The sequence below is a fragment of the Schistocerca gregaria genome, chromosome 3, assembly GCF_023897955.1.
Source record: "Schistocerca gregaria isolate iqSchGreg1 chromosome 3, iqSchGreg1.2, whole genome shotgun sequence".
NCBI lineage: Eukaryota > Metazoa > Arthropoda > Insecta > Orthoptera > Acrididae > Schistocerca > Schistocerca gregaria.
The window spans coordinates 122,734,811-122,757,018 of NC_064922.1; the positions used below are offsets into that span (position 1 = coordinate 122,734,811).

Below are 22,208 nucleotides of genomic sequence, written 5' to 3' on the forward strand. Positions count from 1 at the left end.
CCACATTGAGAACGCCAAAGATTAAGTTGACTGTATAGTAGTGCTTTTAACGTCCATGGTACAGTGCATCTCAAGATAATTTATAACTACAGAAAACGAAATTTACATTTTGATGGTCTCTTTTATGGGCGTGTTTGTAGACTTGTCATATCCGTATATATCCGCTTATATTTCAAAATATATCTGTAAACATTACAATATCTTTCAAAATGCATTATATGAAATACATATTTAAAAGTATCTTTACAAATACACATTCAAAATGACTGTTTTTAAAAATATTTCTTTTAGGATAATATTGCAAGTATTATACTTTAGATGCTTATCTTCAGCTCTTTTTGAAAAAACAGGAAGCACCCACGCAAATTAAATTCCTTCTGTGTGTTTAATAAATTTTGCCGATGTTTCTTCTTTTCCTCGAAAATTTCCAGTTCTTCCAAAATATATGGCACAGGGTCTTTATCTGCCATGTGGATGATTTTGACACTATCTTGAATCTCATCTAATCTACACTCCTGGAAATTGAAATAAGAACACCGTGAATTCATTGTCCCAGGAAGGGGAAACTTTATTGACACATTTTTGGGGTCAGATACATCACATGATCACACTGACAGAACCACAGGCACATAGACACAGGCAACAGAGCATGCACAATGTCGGCACTAGTACAGTGTATATCCACCTTTCGCAGCAATGCAGGCTGCTATTCTCCCATGGAGACGATCGTAGAGATGCTGGATGTAGTCCTGTGGAACGGCTTGCCATGCCATTTCCACCTGGCGCCTCAGTTGAACCAGCGTTCGTGCTGGACGTGCAGACCGCGTGAGACGACGCTTCATCCAGTCCCAAAGATGCTCAATGGGGGACAGATCAGGAGATCTTGCTGGCCAGGGTAGTTGACTTACACCTGCTAGAGCACGTTGGGTGGCACGGGATACATGCGGACGTGCATTGTCCTGTTGGAACAGCAAGTTCGGTTGCCGGTCTAGGAATGGTAGAACGATTGGTTCGATGACGGTTTGGATGTACCGTGCACTATTCAGTGTCCCCTCGACGATCACCAGAGGTGTACGGCCAGTGTAGGAGATCGCTCCCCACACCATGATGCCGGGTGTTGGCCCTGTGTGCCTCGGTCGTATGCAGTCCTGATTGTGGTGCTCACCTGCGCGGCGCCAGACACGCATACGACCATCATTGGCACCAAGGCAGAAGCGACTCTCATCGCTGAAGACGACACGTCTCCATTCGTCCCTCCATTCACGCCTGTCGCGACACCACTGGAGGCGGGCTGCACGATGTTGGGGCGTGAGCGGAAGACGGCCTAACGGTGTGAGGGACCGTAGCCCAGCTTCATGGAGACGGTTGCGAATGGTCCTCGCCGATACCCCAGGAGCAACAGTGTCCCTAATTTGCTGGGAAGTGGCGGTGCGGTCCCCTACGGCACTGCGTAGGATCCTACGGTCTTGGCGTGCATCCGTGCGTCGCTGCGGTCCGGTCCCAGGTCGATGGTGCACGTGCACCTTCCGCCGACCACTGGCGACAACATCGATATTCTGTGGAGACCTCACGTCCCATGTGTTGAGCAATTCGGCGGTACGTCCACCCGGCCTCCCGCATGCCCACTATACGCCCTCGCTCAAAGTCCGTCAACTGCACATACGGTTCACGTCCACGCTGTCGCGGCATGCTACCAGTGTTAAAGACTGCGATGGAGCTCCGTATGCCACGGCAAACTGGCTGACACTGACGGCGGCGGTGCACAAATGCTGCGCAGCTAGCGCCATTCGACGGCCATCACCGCGGTTCCTGGTGTGTCCGCTGTGCCGTGCGTGTGATCATTGCTTGTACAGCCCTCTCGCAGTGTCCGGAGCAAGTATGGTTGGTCTGACACACCGGTGTCAATGTGTTCTTTTTTCCATTTCCAGGAGTGTATGTTTAGATGTTCTCGTATGTTCATCCAGTGCTGTTCGCTGTGAACTTCAACTCTAATGTTTCTTACAACGTATTTTGAACCTTCTTCCAATGTGACAAATGTGCGTTCTCTGAAAATTTTGGCCATTCATTTTATATACTCCTGAAATACTGTATTTCTCCTTATGTACATTCTCTTTGTGTATCAGTATGTGTCTAAGGAACTTCCTAGTTCAAAATGCATCTTTAACTTTCTGTCTTGGGAAACATCTCACAATACAGTCTGTTATAGGCTCATTGTACGTGAGTGTATCATACATTTTATTTTATCCTGGCCTGCCTATACTATTGTTATTCTGTCGTTTAATATATAACAGAGAAAAATATTAGTGTTTATACATACGCCCCTAAAAGAGGCGATTAAAATGTAAATTTCGTTTTGTGTAATTGTAAATTACAATAATTTGGATACAAAATATCTGGACGTTACAAGTACTGCTGTACAGTAAATTTAATCTCTGGTGCTGAAAATGTTATCATTTACTACTGTTCACTAAACATATTTTCAAAGTAATTTTAAATACTGTAGTGCAGGCAGTTTTATCTTTAATGCTGTCAGCCAACTTTAAACATAAGTCACCATAATGAAAATAAAATATGAACTTCACTTAACGACAATATAAATTTTTCCGTATTCTCTCCATTAATAGCTTTTACAGTGTATATACTGATGGTACTCTTGTTCACACGAAGAGCGAAAGCTGTAAATAAACAATGTTAAATGCGACATATGGCTGTTTTCCACATTCGATTCCCCTGAAGGCAATGTGTGATAGTGTTGAATGTTTTCAAACTTGCAAGCCTGAAGATAACACGTAAAAACTGTTCTACAACCATTGTGAAGCATTTAACAACGTTGGCAAATAATTAAAGAAATATATTTTCTGGCTGTGAAAACTAGGTTGCACATTAGGTGTGGGCTAGAGATCCAATTCAAAATACTCCACAAAGGTCGTTCAGTTGCCAAAAAAGATATCCTGATAGATATACGCCGGGACCTAAAAGTGTGTGTATGTGGGGGGGGGGGGGGGGGGGAGAGGGACAAACGGGGGTATCTGCCCCTGGCGGTAATTTCAGGTGTTCTTGAAACGCATCCCTGCTGGTTTTCGAACATTTTTTTGAACGAACACATTCTGAGTTGATTTCTGAACGAATCACGAACTGATTTTTTTTGAATGTGTGCATCGTGTAAGTGATGTGTGTGCCAGGGAAATCCCCGTAAACTTCCCCGCAGACAAAAAGGGGACGTGGCTGTACGAGCTGCGCCGAATAAATCCGAACGCATGAATGTGGTTGATTGGGTGTGCGAATGATCGGCATTGTTATAATTTTAGCGAAGTCCATGGATTCAGACTACCTGAGTGGAAATAAACGACTAACATGAATAAAAGGTTAGAGAGATCACATATTATCTTATTAGTGCATGCAAAGCCGCCTCCTTAGCTTAGCGGTAGCGTTACCGCCTACCACGCAGGGGGCCCGGATTCAATTCCCTGCAGGGGACTGGGTGTTGTGTGACTTCCATCATCACTGACTCGCAAGTCGCCGAAGTGGTGTCAACTAAAAAGTGTTTTCAACACGGTGGGCGAACTTCCCCGAATGGGGCCTCCCGGCCAACAATGCCATACGATCATTTCATTTCAGTGTGTGCAAAAAAATGAAACTTCGACAGGAAACTTTTTGACACATTGCTACACAATAAAGTGCCAGTTGTACGGTCCCCGATTAGCAGTCGCTTAAGTTCTATTCTCGGAATAAAGTGGAAAACGCGTTGTACGAACACGTAACAATGCGTAACGGAAGTATAAACGCGGGATAACTGTACCGGTGATTCTGTCAGGGTTAGTAGAAGTTTGACAACGGAAGGAATAGTAACAGAATTAGTGTTGACAGGATTGTTTATTATAACAAGGAAGGAGAAGAAACGGGGGAATGACGCTAATTATACGGAAAAAGACGACGATTTAAAATTTCACGTTACGGCTTTTCGATCTCAGGATTGAGAATATGGACCATATGAGTGAAATGTGAAACTATTTCCCAACATAAAATGCAATAGATTTTTTCGCCGAAAGGAAATCATGCCGTGTAAAGCTGTAGCAAAATTAGATATAGAAAAATTGTGTGACCAAAGGATTGAAGAAATTTGTGGCGCACGGTCTAGCTTGTCTCTTGTCTTCACTGGCTTTTTATTTCCTATATTTAATTTTATGTCACACAAAAGAGAAAGTTGTTACGTAAAAGGCATTAAAGGGTGCAAATTTTCCGAAGTGTTCCTACTCCCCAGTCACAAATAATCCCACTCAGTATTAATTGTGAGTTCTTTTGAAGGCCGTAGGCCGTCAAACTGGCCGACTGGGAGGAGGACATGCACCACAGGACGTTTTAATTCCCAGTGCCATGAATATGTGTTCGACGGCTTCCATTACAAAATTTACAAGTTTGAATTCCACAGAGCTATTACAGCGATTTGCGATACATCTACATCTACATCTACAGGACTACTCTGCAATTCACATTCAAGTGCTTGGCAGAGGGTTGATCGAACCACAATCATACTATCTCTCCACTATTCCACTCCCTAACAGCGCGCGGGAAAAACGAACACCAAAACGCGATAGAAGAATGCTGTGTGAAGAGGCGTGGCACTGCACTTTTGGCACACTTAAGACCGAAGATGTATGTTTTATGCGCCAAACTCTTCAGAAAGATGTGCGCTACTAAATTGACATATTTTCGCAACATCGATTGTTTTAAATTTCTGACATCCCATCTCAAACGCTCGAGGTGGAGGGAGGGGTACGGGGGAGCGCCACTATCAAGTTTTTTCCCCTGTTCGGAGATATCGTAGATCCGGGACTGGATACATATCATACCATGCTAATAGGCGAAATATAAAGACAGTTTCGTAAGAAATCGCTTTTTGAATTTTGGGCAAGGGTAGATGATGAATTTTCTGCACTGAAAACAAGAGCATTGGCTACTTTGAAGACAAAATATAGACCTCAGCTGAACACAAGAAAACAGTGTCTATTCTAATACGAAACCTTCCTTCATAAAACTTTGCTCCGGGTGCCCAGGCGGAAGGGAGCCACTAATAATAAATAAAGTGTTTTCAATTTAGTGCTGAGAAGTTAATTGTTAATTGCGTTGTGCAGTAGTGATGCAGTCTTAATTGTTAATTGCGTTGTGCAGTAGTGATGCACTCTTATCTATAGATACATTATATCACTGTAAATACGGATTTCATTTTTTATTATGTCAGCATGTATCTGCTTTTGTCTTCCTTTCAGTACTTTACTCAGATTTTACATTCACAGTGTTGCGTACCTCTGTCCGGATCCCTTACAGGATCGCTTCGTTGTCCATCTGCCTGCCTGTCCATCCTTTGGTCTGTGTGTTTGTCCGACTGCTAAAGAGTCTCTCCCTCAGTAACAGGTAGACGTCTCACGTTGAAATTTATGTCACCCGCTAAGGTCTACGGTCCCTTGGTACTGTAAAAATTGAAGACTCTAAGCGAATGAAATCAGAAGTTACGGCCATGTATGTCGCATATTTTGATAACCGAAAACGCACGTATCAAAACCTTTAAGGTTGTTCCCATTGACGTAGAATAGTAAGTTTGGCAAGAGGCACGGTTTCACAGTACAACTAAATGAAAAAAAATCTGGAAATTATTAATATGTAATCATAGCACACGGGAATAAATTTTTTCGTCATTTTTTGTCCGACTGTGTATCTGTCCATCTGTTTATTAAGGCCCCTTTCTCTCGGGAACGTCCGCAGCTCGTGGTCGTGCGGTAGCGTTCTCGCTTCCCGCGCCCGGGTTCCCGGGTTCGATTCCCGGCGGGGTCAGCGATTTTCTCTGCCTCGTGATGACTGGGTGTTGTGTGATGTCCTTACGTTAGTTAGGTTTAAGTAGTTTTAAGTTCTAGGGGACTGATGACCATAGATGTTAGGTCCCATAGTGCTCAAAGCCTCTCGGGAACGTGTGGCAGTATCAAGTTGGAATTTATGTCATATTCTAGGATCTACGGTCCCTAGGTGGAATAAAAAGTGAAGTCTCAAAGTGTATGTACTCGAAAGATATAACCATTTATATCACATATTTTGATATGCAGACTCATTCATGAAAACCCATAGGGTACTTCCCGTTGACCTACGATTATTAAATTTGGGAAGACTCTACCAACTGAGCTAGCCAAAAACGTCTTACGCCCCGTCTTCACAGCTTTACTTCCGCCAGTACCTCGTCTCCTGCCTTCCAAACTTTACAGAAGCTCTCCTGCGAACTTTACAGTCTACTTTGCTTATTTTCATTAGCTTCCGTCGTATGGTATTACACTTCGAGGTAACTCTTCCCATTCTAAAAGGATTTTTTGGATCAGAAATGGGCAGTTCGGGAAATAAGTGGTTGAAGTTCGCAAACGTCATGTCGACTCCAGTTCACTCGTCTGGGTATTTCGACATTGGCCTCTCAGTATATATATTCCCCGCTATCGTTTCTTGTTAACAATATCAGCTTATTCCCAAGAACAAGCAGCTTTCACTCAATTAATGCTCGGCAAAAATCCAACCTGCATTTGTATCGGACTTTCCAAACTCTTGTGCAGAGAGGTTTGCAATATACTGCTGCATCCATTTTCAATAAGCTACCACAAGAATTCAGAAACCTTAGCAGTAATCCACGCGCTTCAAATCGAAACGGGAGAGTTTCATCATGGGTCAGTCTCCCTGTTCTGTTGAGTTCCTTGAGAAATTAAGCTGATTCTTGTGTTACATTGTTGGCTGTGTTCACTGAAACTTACGGCTTGTTTTTTTTTTTTGGTTTCATAAACATTTAATTTTTATCTGTTATTACTTTTATGTTGTAATTTCCTGTACTGACACGTTCCATGAGCTTGAAGATTTGTTCCTCAATTTGGTCTTACGGAACTTGACGTGTAAAACATAAATAAAAATAGCTTATGTCCAATTCGCACCTGGCCAAGTTTTTTCTGTTCAATAATGTCATCCACGCGCGTGCCCACAGATTGAGAATCGTTGTCGTAAGCTACTTCCTTTGTTGATAGGCTACATTTCCTGAATAGTCCTCCAATCAATCTGACTGGCAACGTGTGTTACCCGCGATTATTGTAATGTGATCGTTCCACTTCAAATCGCTCCACACGCATGGTTTTAGGTATTTTATGGAAGTAACTGCTTGCAGTGATTGTTCAGAAATTGCTCTAGTGTTAACTCATATTACACTGTTGGCTTTGTGGAGTACTGATGCTGTTATGAGCAGGGGTGACACTAATTAATCGACACCAAACAAGGGTAATGCCATAAGGTGTGAAGAGCGAAACGCCTTTCCCCGTTCTCTTATGGCCCTTGCGAGGCTGAGGACCTCTCCTCGCACTCTGCCGCCACCTCCCCACTCTTCTCTACCCCTCACTACGACATACAGCCGCGTTTATGCTAGGAGCGCGCGGAGCTCAAGTGCGGGTGTTTCCGGCGGCTGCCGTGCGGAGCGCTGCTTGCGCGGCGTCTGTGGAGGCGCTGCCTAGCGTGTCGCGCGGTGTTGGCGCCAGGCGCAGTGTTGGCGGCCCGCTCGCTACCGGCGGCCTGGCGGTCAGTGCGAGCGGCGAGCGTGCGAGTCCGCGGGTCGGCGGCTGCTGTCGCGCAAGGTAGGCAGGCCTGCCAACCACCGCGCTTCAAACGACGCACTGAGGAACGATCTCCACGAAACTGAGAGGACACAAATACTACTTCGACGTCGTCTTCCCTTCGATTATTAGGCTCTGACTGTTCCGAACTCACAAATGAAATCACTTACAGCTTTTACGAGGTCTTCCAGTATCTTTGTTCCCATTCGGCATGGAATTCAGAATCTTCTGCTGAATTCAACAACCTAACATTCTCCTGGTGTGCTGTCTTCAGTTTACATGTTAGTTCTTGAATTTTTTCCCATTTACGTTGAAAATATTTTATTCTGTCCTGATTGCTTAACCATGTCTCTTTTCCAGTCTCTCTACCTCCTCCTGAATTCCATCTCTGCTATGTCAATTTATAAGATTTTTTTAATTTTTTTTTTTTTGGTAACGCTTATTTTAGTCTCATAGGTCAAGACTGGAGCCGCCATATCTTTACGTTATTTCTTGGTGGTATATTTTTGTAATTCATGTCAAAGTGTTCTGTTATTGGTACTATTGACACCATAGTAACAAATTGGAGAAATTTGTTCTAAAACTGCATAGCCTACTACAATTTTGGTTATGACTGGATATTTTGTTCAGAACGTCGTTATTTTCGTATATTACTAGGAACTTTTAAATTATATTCCTCGAATATTTTATTCAATTGGTATACTTGTCTCTGGAGATCGATCTCATTCTTTCAAGGAATAACGACATCATCTGCCAACAGAAGCACATAGAGGGTCCCATCACTAGCTGTGTTAATTCTGTTGTTTACCGTACATTTTCATTTTCGAAGAATGAAGTCAGTCTAAATATTAAAACAGTAGGCGATATTCCATACTTTTGCCTTACATTTTGGTTAATAACGATTCCTCTAACTGATTCCTACCTGCGTCTATTTGCAACGCATGTATATTTGATGGTTACCTGACACTGTCAGCTGTATCGGAGGCGATCCCAGACCAGATGTCAACAACGTCACCACACGAGAAATTTTGTATATATCTGATGCATTTATTTGTAACTGTTGCGCAGTGTACGCACAGTTATTCTCTTATTGTGTGACGAGACACGGTACTATGGAACGTCGTCTCTGCAAGTTGTGCCCTGTTAATGCGAACACTCGACGCAATGGATAGGCCTTGTAAAAATTTTCTCTACGCAGATGATCAGAAGACAGTGATTTAATTTCGCTGAAAATTTTAATCATTGTGTATTTTGGGCGATCTTGGCGAACAAATACCTGCACTAAGAAGAACAACCGTGCTTGTACTTTTATAAAGAATTTTCACAACCCTGGAACGTGCCAAGGATATCCACATTCAGACACAATCTTCTATACACTGTTACGGCTCATATGGTAAAAATTCTTCTCAAGATCGATGAAAACGATACTAGATTAAGTTCTGTGTGTTGTTCTATGGCTGCAACGCGTTTCCGAACGACCAGATACAAACACGTTTTTTTTTTTATTCAGAAACAGCCGCTTTTCCCAACGACCAGATGTAAATATATTTTTTTCTTTCAGAAATAACTGCTTATGTGTTATTCTTCTCGTGGTTATAGTTCATCTATGAGTATATGTTGTGGTCAGTGTTTAGGAGACCGATGCCACTATAAGTTCTCATGGTCTGGGTTCACAGTCATCTACAGTTTTTTAAGGACTTCATATTCGCCTTTGACTTTAGAAATTACTATTTTGCAACTGCAGTTTCACCTTTAGGCCATTTTAAGTGGTACAGCAGAAGATTTTGCTTCAACACATATCAGACTCTAAAATCCTCCGACATGTATAAATATCATCGTCAGAAATAGTGAAAAGGCTGAAGTCGTAAGATTTTAATGTCTTAAAAGTGCTGAAACAAAATGTTTCGCAGTACATTTTGAAAATGGACCAAACGCCGAAATTGTAATTGTGAAAATAAGTAATTTCTACTGACAAATGCGAATATGATCTCCTTTAAAAGTAAGTTTTATTATTTCGTATTATAAAATTTCGTGATGAACGATACACTGGAAAAAACACTGTATTTTCTATCTCATCGAAGTTTACTGCAGTAGAACAGCTCTATTTCTTCCTAACATGTAATTTTGCAGGTAGAATGGAACCCAACTTATTCGGACTGTATGGGACATAGTGTTGCCAAATTCATCGATTTCTGCGGGATGTTCACATTTTTATGGCTGCCATGCCCCGTCCCCGACAAAAGGGGACAATTCGAAATATAATGCACATTCGCTCCAAAAATCTTGTTCGAGAACACGAAACTTCCGAAATCAGCGTCTGAACGTATCGATGGCGTCAACCAAGAAAGTTAGAATACTGTGCACCATGAAGCGGCCATCAGCAGATGATTTAAACGTACACTGCCTCAGCGAGTGCCCGAACTGTTACGCTTCGAAAACTGACTCCGCTTGCTGTATCATTACCGGCACGCAGCTTGTATCTGACCAGCGTTCAAGTTCTGATCCCCTCTCGTCCTTTGTATGACGGTAACCCTAATGGCGCGTCATTCCGTTGACTCCTCTTGTTCAATGAGTGTCTTCGTTTGCAGTGGAGAACAAACTGCTTCAAGCAGGAGGCTTTCTGCTATACGCACACTGCCCACAGCTCTCAGTTCATTCGGTCAGCGAAGATACGAGCGAAATGTAATATACATAATGTGTATGCATTTCGAAACACAGTCCATACAAACCATTTGAATGAAGCTATATGCTAGTTATGTTTATTGAGAAAGAACAGTAAAAATTTAGATCTTAGTTCGCAATGCATCATAAGGAAATATCTCTTTAATGATTGATAATGTACGTGTTTTTCACCGATTTCTATTTTTTTGCAATATAGCTTTTCGGCCTTGACATGCCAGTTTTTAAACCACCAATCCATAATTCGCAATGTTCTACAAATTGAATGTGGCAACACTTTTTATAGTAAGATCGTAGCTCATTCGGATTATCTAAATTCGGAAATTCGGTATAAAATTAGGATGATATTTGGCGAATGTGATAGAAATACACGCGTATTTCAAGCAAATGGGAAAAAAAATCATATGTTATTTTCACATACATGTTGACCAGACAAATGAAACCACAGTTTTACACATTAAAGTAACAAGAAAGTTTCCTTTGAGACCGATTCGTATGTCGTTCATGCACAGCACGCACACGTAGGCGTTGCACCAGAATTGGTTCGGACAAATTTATTTTTTGACGTTCCTAGTAAATCATCATTTGCACGGCTGCCTTGTTACCCTTGTTTCTGCCATAGTTGTCTCCAGACGGAGCCACAACTTCGTCGGCCAGTGCCTCATCACCATCTTTATTGTCTGAAGAAAAATAGAAGGCGGTAACTTCGTCATCAGAAATCACATCACGGCCAGCGTTATCATCGTCTCACAGCCCTTCATTATATCAATAACATCTGTTTCTGGCAGAGTATACCAGTGGAAACTACAGTGACGTACAACCCAGTGTTTACTTTGTAACTGATTCTGCACCACGATCCGTATATGGCGGCTGGCTGAATGCAAATTTAATGACTGCCGCAGTCGATTGCTGACGCTATTGCTTCCGAAATGTTAAATATTTTGCAGTTACTGGACTAAAGAATAAGTATCCGGATGAACTGCACATCTGGTTTAATGAGGGCTAGATTAACGAGGATTCACTGTACACTGAAAATGTACAGTAACATTTCATCACTGTCAGCATAGTACAAAGTTTACACCTGAAATATTGTAACAGTATTTTAAGTATAAATATTCATCACTGCACGGATCGTAAATATTTACACGTAAAATGCACTTACGTTATTTAATGTGTGAGCTCTGCACTATACTGACAGTGATGAAATGATACAGTATATTTTCAGTGTAATTAGTTCGGAAGAAATAATCATAATCAAATTTTGTTTAACTCTTTTCGTCTTGCTTCCTACGCGTTCTCTAGGCGAACTTTGTTATTCAATGAATAGCTTTTTTCGTCATTTGTTAACATCAGAAGAATTGTTCACGACGCAAATGCTACAGGCAAGTGAGATAAACCACATAAATCTTCAAACGAGTGCACACTATTTTCACAAGTCGAAACCTAAAATGCTCACATTCACAGTTTCGCGTTTCCCGCGAGCATTTTATCGAAACGTAAGCTTTTCAGCATCGTAATTTTAAAATCAGCACATTTCTATGCCAATATTTATGAACATGAGAATTCGGGTACAAGAATAAAGAATTGGCTTGTGAAATCTTCTTCAATTTTTCGAAAAATGAAATTGTTTTCGAGAAACGGAGAAAGGGACGTTTCAAGTGAGGTGTTCAAGGGTAACAAAATAAGTTCACCTGATTAGAAGTTTTGGGTAATAAGTACTTTGTCGGTATCGTAATTTTATCGTATTTCTATAATAAAATGTTTTTAATAAAACGATCTTCATTATTACAATCAGGAGACTGATGACTAATTACTGAGTAATAAAGTTTAATGTAAATTATCTTCAATATAATTTCGACGCTGTCTGGAGCATAGTAATTACACATTATGTGTTTAAGAGGTGGTTTAAAAGAAATCTCGTGTTATTTGGATTATTAGTTCCCTTTTACTTTTATTATTTTATTTACTTTAAAACAAATGGGGTCGTAATGAATCTTTATTGTTATATGCTAAATAAAAGTGTTGTTATTGACTATAGCTCAAAAGCAGGCTGAATTGCCTTAAACTGTACGAAATAATTACTGATATGTGTTGAAGTCTCGCATAATTAAGATAAAAGTTGGTACCGAGAGCTTTCTTCGGCGTTTATAAACACCACATCAGCTGCTCACGACAGGACATCTACAGACAAGTGAAACAAATCACATACATCTTCAGACGGTTGGCATACTGTCCTTAGATGTCGAAAGCTAAATACGGACGGACTCCTAGAACTGGAGCGCATTTGCTATCAATTAACACAGTGGTTGAACATTACAGAACGCCCCTCCCCTCCTACCAAACCGATGCGTATCAGTAAGTGCTTTATATTATAATTTTTTGGGATTAAAAATTGTCAGTTTTGTACTGTCGTTTTCAACATCAAATTTTCAATAACTGCTCAGTAGTGTCCATGCATCTAGTCATTCGAAAGCGCATTTAGAAAAATACGTGTACTCTTCTCCATGTTACGAATTTCCGATGTAGAGAAGACAGGAATTGCTACTTCGATTTCATTGTTAAATTCATTGTCACGTTTACGTCGATGCCATAATTCGAGCTCAGAACGATCTCTAAAATATCTTCGTTTGTAATAATCAACGCACCAGAAACATCGTAATCAATTATAACAATTCGATGCACCCATCACTAGTTTCAAAAACTCAACAAAGTGTTTCAACAGTTTCAGTACCCAACGAGAAGCTGTAGTGTGGCAACACGGTAAAACATTACATTCTTTTGGTGTATGTACGTAATGCGCGACTACAGAGAGCAGACATATTTTTCCACCCAGAGAAAAGTGTTGCGTTTCAAGCGATTTTTGGTTAACGTCAAAAGGGAATGAAATAAAAGAAATCAGTGTTTGGTCGGGGCCGCAGTGAGATTTTATGTTAATTATTCTTCGTTTTCCGCTGCCATATTATTAAAAGTTGAGGTACAATACATTTTTTGAGCCATTGGGGACTACTTCTAGTAATTACGTGGCATCTTTTTTGTTGCCTAAAATTGTTGCATTCGTTGTCTGGCCATAAAGTACTTGTTCATTGATCTGCACTTCGAGAGATATCTATCTGTTTCAGTCGAATGCTCTTGAGGTCCCTCCTCACTTTCTTGCACCATTGATCGTATACTAATGGTCTGTTACCCAGTACATTAGAGATTTATTTCGTTAGTCGAGTTTCATCCCTCGTGAAGAGATGGCTGCAGAATTTAGTCTTTGTTCCCTTGTTGACTATGAGCAATTCACAAAAATGCTAACGTCGTACAGCACTGTCGGATGGGATATCTCACTGGGTGGATTCAGCCGCCTGCCAGAAAGGGTGTTCCTCCTCCGCGCACTGTGGGTCCTTACCTTGCGGATGTGCGAGAGTTGTATTGTATGTGTCTTCGTGGAATGCAGGTGAGTGGAATGGATGCATGTATAATGTGGTATCATGTTTGGGTGGTATGATGATGATGATGGTGACGATGATGATGATGATAGAAGGGAGACGCTGAAACCCAGGGCCGAACTACTACTCTCGAACAGCACCTTGGGGGCTATCGGGCTTAACGTAACCCATCTGAGGGACGGAGTATAGTCAGTATCAGACGCCCTGTCTCAGTCATACGTGGGAAGTGTGAAATTTAATCTTGGACATGGGTGCAAAGACTGGTGAGCGGGACTATACTTCCGATTGTAACAATCAAAGATTAAGGACTATTAGGCCAACTGAACCTTTCGATACCGGTTCCACTTGGGTAGAATTTGCTTTGATTTCAGTCGCAGAGTATGCGATACTTGATTCTGAAGTAAGTATGCGATACGCTGGTGTATTTTCGTGTTATTCGTTTACCGCATTTTTTTCTAAAACATATTTATCATTTGCTGTGTGTGACATAACATCAGGAAAAGATTGTCATCGTACTAATTTCGCCTTAAAAGCAATCAGAAAACTGATTTATTCTTTGATTTGTATTTGTAAAAGATGTAGTTTTCGATCATTTAACTCATCCAATTCATAACAAATGTCGTGTACTCTTCAAATTTCCAGATTTTATGAAAGTTAAGTCAAATGTTAATTTATTATCCATTAGAGAAATAGCCTTAATTCTATTCCAAAAATATAGTTACCTCCAGCAGAGCCATTTCACTTGATACAGAATGTAATATTGTCAAATGTAAATACAAGTTTTAACGTAAAATGTTTTAGTTGTATCTGCAAAATGAACCATTTTGTCTACATTCTGACTGTATGTAAAACACAAACACAATAATTAATTAGACAGAGAAATTTGCGGAATTATCTGGCAGTCAGGTTACCTTATTAACGTGACTGAATGTACGCCAAATTTATTACTTTGTATTTTGCATTGGAATGAGATGCTTCCTAGTAGGACTGTTGATATTTTTAAAAATATAGGTCATCTGATATACTGACATTTAAAAAAGTATCATTACTGGTACACGATATAACGAAGATAATGTCGATATATCAACGGAAAAAATACACAATTACCGGAATCTAAAAATATCGGCTGCACATTGTAAATATACTTCCGGGTTTAGAGAGGTATATTTAAGTATTGATTTATTGTTCAAATGCTCATATGTGTATGAATTCCTCAGGGACCAAACTGCTGAGTTCTTTGGTCCCTAGACCTACACACCACGTAAACTAACTTGTCATAAGAACAACACACACACGCACACACACCCATGCCCGAGGGAGGACTCGATCCTCCGGCCGAAAGGCTTCTCAATCCGTGACTTGGCTCCTCAAACCGCGCGGCCGCTCGGCGTCGGCTATTGATTTATCACTAGATATGCTGTACATCAATAAAGCAGAAGAGCAAGAATTGAAAGGAAAACGATGCACGTTCATCCTTGGCGATAACTACTTTGCAAATACTGGTAATTCCATGCAAGTGGCACAATCAAGGCCGTCCTATGGGTCCTTTGTTCGGTTTTGTCTGGAACACTTCATGTTGACTTCCCTATTTTTTTCGTCTCTGCAAACGCCAGCGAACTAGCAGCTGTGGCGTCAAATTGCGTGGTGAATTTAAACGATGCAGTTTCCCTTGGCAACGTCGATTGCTGAATACGTCAGAATTTCCCTCGAACGTCTCTACCAACCGAAAAAGACCAATCTTGTCACTTAGATTTCAGAAACTGTTTTAGAAGAATTGCGATGTGAAGAATAGCTCACTAAAATGGTTAAAACTGTTTTTAACGCAACTGGTGTGCTATTTCTTCGTATCGGGAATCTTGTTATTCCAGTCACACCACCATCCCCACTACAATCATACTTCTCCTTTGTGCCTTTTATACTTGCTGCACACAGTCAAAGAGAAAGACTGAACGTGATGATACCTCAAAAAGTAGTAACACCTGTTTACACAGCGACAGCAAACTTATGTTCTACAACGACTTTATTCAAAATTTCAAATATTTACCGAAAACGGTGAAAAAATTAAATGTAAAATAAAAATATCGATTGTGGGTATTGCCATTTCTATATCGATACATCGGTATATTGGTGAAAAAGGTATCGGTGATGTATAACAATACTTTTTGGAAACTACATCGATACGTCGATATATCGATATTTTGTCAACGGCCGTACTCCATAGTCATGTGCCTCAAATTTCTCTCTGAGCTTGTCTTTTGTTTTGTAACAATGCGCGCGAATGAAATTCTTTAGTTCATGTAGGCAATTTTTTTAAACTGCTTATGTTATTCAAACTTTGCGTACAACTGAATAACAAGAAACTGTGGATTCTCTTTTGCTGAGTCGATTTGCAAGATTGTGCCGATAAAGGTCAAAGAGAAATGTGTGAAATAAATAATAAATTGAATATAAAACAAAAACTGTTTTTTTCCTGTAATCAAAAAACACCCGAGGGACCTCTCATGCACCCTGAACAGCTACCGCCATTTGTCATTGAGGACATTTTGAAGATGAGCAGTTTTTTCTGGTAATTAGTGAACTTATTCATCACTATTCCCCATGAGTACCATCTGCATTAAAACAACAACATGTTCATTAAAAACTTGCAAGGTTTTCTGAAAGAACTGTATCTTGATTATGAAATTAGCGAACAGGTTAACTTCAGATTGCCCGCCGACTTTCATTCTCCAGCAGGATTCGAACCCATTTACCTCACAGTTGAGCGCCACCCTACAGGCTTGCGCCAGTGGCTTCTGCTAGGGAGGAGCAGTTCATTACATGTGTATCATTCTCTTCTTCCTTACTGTTTATACTGCCCGTCTATGATAGGACCCATTTCTTATGAAGGATCTCGCGCACAAACTTCTCGGCTTCTTTCAGTCAAATCTTTACTGTCACTCGATGGCATTCACTTGCATGTAAATATTCGGATTTCATCACTGCAAGACAGTAGCTGACTGTAGCTTTTACGGAGATTGCCTTTGACTTTCATGCTGCATGTGTCCTTCGAAAAGCAGTGCTCAACTTCTCCCGCCTGCCGTCGTTGGCTTCTCTTTCGCTACTTTTCACCCATACTACTTGACAAAGACATTTAAAACTGACCACTTATTCTGTTTCTTAACTGACGAGGCGCCATTAGAATTTCGGTAAAGCACTCTTTCTGAAACGAAATTTGGAAGACAGTTTTTTCTGTCAGTCCCTTCAACTGTGTAACGTGTTCCATAGCTATCTTGTAGTTTTTGACAAGATCGCCAGGTCATCGGCGAATGCAAGACAGTTGGCTTTGGCATGGTTCTTTGAACCTTGATGTGAACCCTGTTCTGTAAGCTTTTCTGGCCTAATTCTTTTTCCTCATTCGCGAACGAACGTCTTTCATACAGAGTCCAAAAGAAATGGGGACAGTACATCATCCCCTAGATGCATCGATTGTGGATGTTTGTTGCAGTAGTTACGCATAGGTGAAGAAACTTGGTAAAGATAGCAAATGTGGAAAGCACCATCATACCTGTCTTACGAATTAGGTCAGGAGGCCTGCCGGCAAGACTGCTATAACACGAACTGACCTGTCCGCCATGTTTTCCCCAAAGTATAGGATGTTCATACTTGTTTATGTATAAGTCACTATGCGAGTAAATGAACTGAAAACAATAGCGTTTCTCCCCCCCCCCCCCTCCCCACAGTCTGAAGCAGTTCGTCTCAAATTTTTGTTCGATTCCTGAAATATTTTCGCAACTAGCAAAATGTATATGAATATTTGTGATGTATTTATATGTCGTATCACAAACATACATACACATCTGAATAATACCTAACGACATTTCTTATATCGGTACGGTAGGCCGAGCGAAAAAATATTTTTACAGCGGACTGGTCACTATGAGGGAACCTGCACAAGTAACATAACCACCAAAAAGTATTCTATTAAATTTATTAAAGTGCCTTAAATCTATTCGCAATTGCGAATAAGGACAACCATTACCTGTAGAATGGAATGATGACAGTGAATACTCGTATCGGACCGCGATTCGAACCCAGATTTCTAGCTTATCGAGAGCGGTGCCTTACCATTTTGCTGTCCGTGTAAGACTCACGACCAGGCGCAAACTTCCATATGTCATCAGCAATACGTCATTGCCATCATTCCATTCTACAGCTGATGGTTTTCCTTATTCGCAACTGCAAATATATTTAATGCATTTCATGGCGGCTATAGTCGCCGCAGTTCCTGTCGAAGCTACTTTGCATCATAATCAGAATAACACAGGCACCACAATATCGTAAATATCATATCAAAGAGTAAAGTCAGCTAACTAAATATATTGAAGAATTCGTCGTAAATATGGGTATTTGCTCAGCTGTGAACTGCACTAAGTGTTGCAAACTGTTGCAAACTGTTGCAAATCATCGAGTAAAACTGAAGTGATATCAGGTATTCCCCAGGGAAGCGTCCTGAGACCTCTGCTGTTCCCGATCTATATAAATGACCTGGGTGACAATCTGAGCAGTTCTCTTAGGTTGTTCGCAGATGATGCTGTAATTTACCGTCTAGTAAGGTCATCCGAAGACCAGTATTAGTTGCAAAACGATTTAGAAGAGATTTCTGTATGGTGTGGCAGGTGGCAGTTGATGCTAAATAACTAAAAGTGTGAGGTGATCCACATGAGTTCCAAAAGAAATCCGTTGGAATTCGATTAGTCGATAAATAGTACAATTCTGAAGGCTGTCAATTCAACTAAGTACCTGGGTGTAAAAATTACGAACAACTTCAGTTGGACAGACCACATAGATGATATTGTGGGGAAGGCGAGCTAAAGGTTGCGTTTCATTGGCAGGACACTTAGAAGATGCAACAAGTCCACTAAACGGACAGCTTACACTACACTCGTCCGTCCTCTGTTAGAATATTGCTGCGCGGTGTGGGATCTTTACCAGGTGGGCTTGACGGAGGACATGGAAAGGGTGCAAAAAAGGGCAGCTCGGTTTGTATTATCACGTAACAGGGGAGAGGGTGTGGCAGATACGATACGCGAGTTAGGATGGAAGTCATTAGAGCAAAGACGTATTTCGTCGCGGCGAGATCTATTTACGAAATTTCGGTCACCAACTTTCTCTTTCGAATGCGAAAATATTTTGTTGAGCCCAACCGACATAGGTAGGAATGATCATCAAAATAAAATAAGAGAAATCAGAGCTCGAACAGAAAGGTTTAGGTGTTCGTTTCTCCCGCGCGCTGTTCGGCAGTGGAATGGTAGGGAGGTAGTATGATTGTGGTTCGATGAACCCTCTGCCAAGCACTTAAATGTGAATTGCAGAGTAGTCATGTAGCTGTAGTTGTAGATGTAAAGTCTTAACCACAACTCAACAAAAAAAAAATGGTTCAAATGGCTCTGAGCACTATGGGACTTAACATCTATGGTCATCAGTCCCCTAGAACTTAGAACTACTTAAAGCTAACTAACCTAAGGACATCACACAACACCCAGCCATCACGAGGCCACAACTGAACAGGCACCAAAGAGAGTACAAACGAGTATTGGCTAAATGATAGTTGAAACTATTAATAAAAAGTCGTTTCACTCAACCATGAAACTTAAAGAAATGCGGCAATTTTACTGTACAGAGGGAGGAAAAGTATAAACACAACTTTTACAAGTGCCTTTATAAGGGCGACTACAAATAAATAAGCACAAAAATGGCTCAAATGGTTCTGAGCACTATGCGACTTAACTTCTGAGGTCATCAGTTCCCTAGGACTTAGAACTAATTAAACCTAATTAACCTAAGGACATCACACACATCCATGCCCGAGGAAGGATTCGAACCTGCGACCGTAGCGATCGCTCGGCTCCAGACTGTAGTGCCTAGAACCGCAAGGCCACTCCGGCCGGCTAAATAGGCACTGTTTGTTACTATATTACACCGTTATCTGAAGACATTGGTAACGAGTTCTTAACTCATTATTCTTAATATTTACAAATTACCACGCAAGTTCAGAGCCTGCATCTCTGTAGCTATACAATATTAAGTTTCATTTCTTCTGTTATATGAAAAGGGCATTCTATACACAGTAACTGTTGTTCAGGACACAGCATACATGCAGTATGAAATATTTTATAAGAAATACTTTGAGTATATGGTTTAACCACCCACAAGGTAAACATCCGAAACTCGAGAGCCGGGGAAAGCATGGCAGACGACTCACAATTCTTCGAATGATACAATGTCTGCGGAGAAAAACTAAAAGCAAAGCGCGACACACTTTCGACTCTATAAGCACCTTAAAAGCACCACGTGCACTCACATCAGTACGCCAGTACAACTGCCTGCCCTCTCGCGGGACATGAAAACGTGTGTGGGAAGGAGCTGCCGACGTCATTGCGTGGAAGTCCGCGGTCTACCACATCAAGGAGGGTGGAATGAGGAACCTGGCATCCTGGCATGTCAGATTTTTTTTCCCTTTGCAGGAGCGCGTGGCCAATGAGTTGGGGGCATTGCTTTTTACAATGATTTATTTTATTGTAGCGTGTGTATCTTTCGAAAACGCATCGATTTACGTCCGATTTAATATAATAATACATGAAACTACACATCTGTACATAAAGGCCATCCGTATTTGATGCTTTCAGTGTTAAAACTTGTGTGATCTAAAAAATATACCGTTTCAACGGTAAGGCAGAATGGTTATCTATCGAAAGCGCATCGTTTTTGGTACTGTTTGTCATAGTCAGTTATGAACTAACGGCATTTATAGATACAACCTTTACACGCTGTATACTGTGCAACTGAAGCGTTGGTGCCATGTCAAGGCCATAGCGTAGCTAATAGCACTGTAAACTAGCTAATCCAGAATTTTTTCACCATTTGTTTCCCTAAAAATACTGGTTCTTTCTTATTGATTTAATAGGAGCGCATTACACAAGTTACACACTGGCAATTTTTTTCTTATTATGAAACTAATTTAAGGAGATGGAACATGGAGGATAAAAACTGACAAAGCCAGGGGTTGTAGAGAGTCTCAGGGAGAGTATTAGGGATCGATTGACAGGAATGGGGGAAAGAAATACAGTAGAAGAAGAATGGGTAGCTTTGAGGGTTGCAGTAGTGAAGACAGGAAAGGATGTAGTAGGTAAAAAGATGAGGGCTGGTAAAAATGCTTGGTAACTAAAGGAATATTGAATTTAATTGATGAAAAGATAAATAAAAAGATAGATAAAAATTCTGTAAATGAAGCAGGTAAAAAGGAATACAAACGTATCAAAAATGGCAACGACAGGAAGTGCAAAATGGCTAAGCATGGATGGCTAGAGGACAAATGTAAGGATGTAGAGGCATATATCACTAGAGGTAAGATAGATACATCTTACAGAATAATTAGAAACACCTTTCGAGAAAAGAAAACCACTTGTATGAATATCAAGAGCTCAGACGAAAATCGAGTTCTAGGCAAACAAGGGAAAACAGAAAGGTGGAAGGAGTATACAGATGGTCTACACAAGGGTGATGTACTTGAGGACAATATTATGGAAATGGAAGAGGATGTAGATGAAGATGAAATAGGAGATATAATACTGCGTGAAGAGTTTGACACAGCACTGAAAGATGTAAGTCGAAACAAGACCCCGGGGTGGACAACATTCCATTAAAAATACTGATAGCCTTGGGGGAGCCAGCCCTGACAAAACTCTACCATCTGGTGAGTAAGATGTATGAGACAGGCGAAATTCCCTCAGACTTCAAGAAGAATATAATAATTCCAATCTCAAAGAAAGCAGGTGTTGACAGATGTGAAAATTACCGAAGTATTCGTTTAATAAGTCACGGCTGCAAAATACTAATGCGAATTCTTTACAGACGAATTGAAAAAGTGATAGAAGCCGAACTCGGGGAAGATCAGTCTGGATTCCGTAGAAATATTGGAACACGTGAGGCAATACTGACTCTCCGTCTTATCTTAGAAGATAGATTAAGTAAGGAAAACCTACGTTTCTAGCATTTGTAGACGTAGAGAAGGCTTTTGACGATGTTGACTGGAATACTCTCCTTCAAATAACTGTAGGTTGAGGATAAATTAATAAATAAAAACTTTGAGGTTCGCCGATGTCGTTGTAATTCTGTCAGAGACAGCACAGGACTTGGAAGAGCAGTTGAACGGAAAGGACAGTGAAATATAAGATGAACATCAAAAAAAGCAAAACAAGGATAATGGAATGTAGTCGAATTAAGTCGGGTGAAGCTGAGGGAATTAGATTAGGAAATGAGACACTTAAAGTAGTAAAGGAGATTTGCTATTTGGGGAGCAAAATAACTGATGATTGTCGAAGTAGAGAGGATATAAAACTCAGACTGGCGATGGCAAGGAAAGCATTTCTGAAGAAGTGAAATTTGTTAACATCGTGTATAGATTTAAGTATCAGGAAGTTGTTTCTGAAAGTATTTG

General features: G+C 40.8%; 1 protein-coding gene across 3 annotated transcripts in view; it reads left to right on the plus strand.

Annotated features, from left to right (window-relative positions):
* The window catches only part of LOC126355690 (calcitonin gene-related peptide type 1 receptor-like), a 1,110,235-nt gene that overhangs the window by 266,799 nt on the left and 821,228 nt on the right, over positions 1-22,208 (plus strand). The window contains exon 1 of one of the 3 annotated variants that reach the window (XM_050006056.1): positions 7,558-7,643. The exons of the other annotated variants lie outside the window; for them this stretch is intronic. The gene's annotated coding sequence lies outside the window, so the exon portion shown is untranslated. Of the gene's footprint in view, positions 1-7,557; positions 7,644-22,208 lie in introns of those variants that run through there. 3 annotated transcript variants of the gene reach the window in all.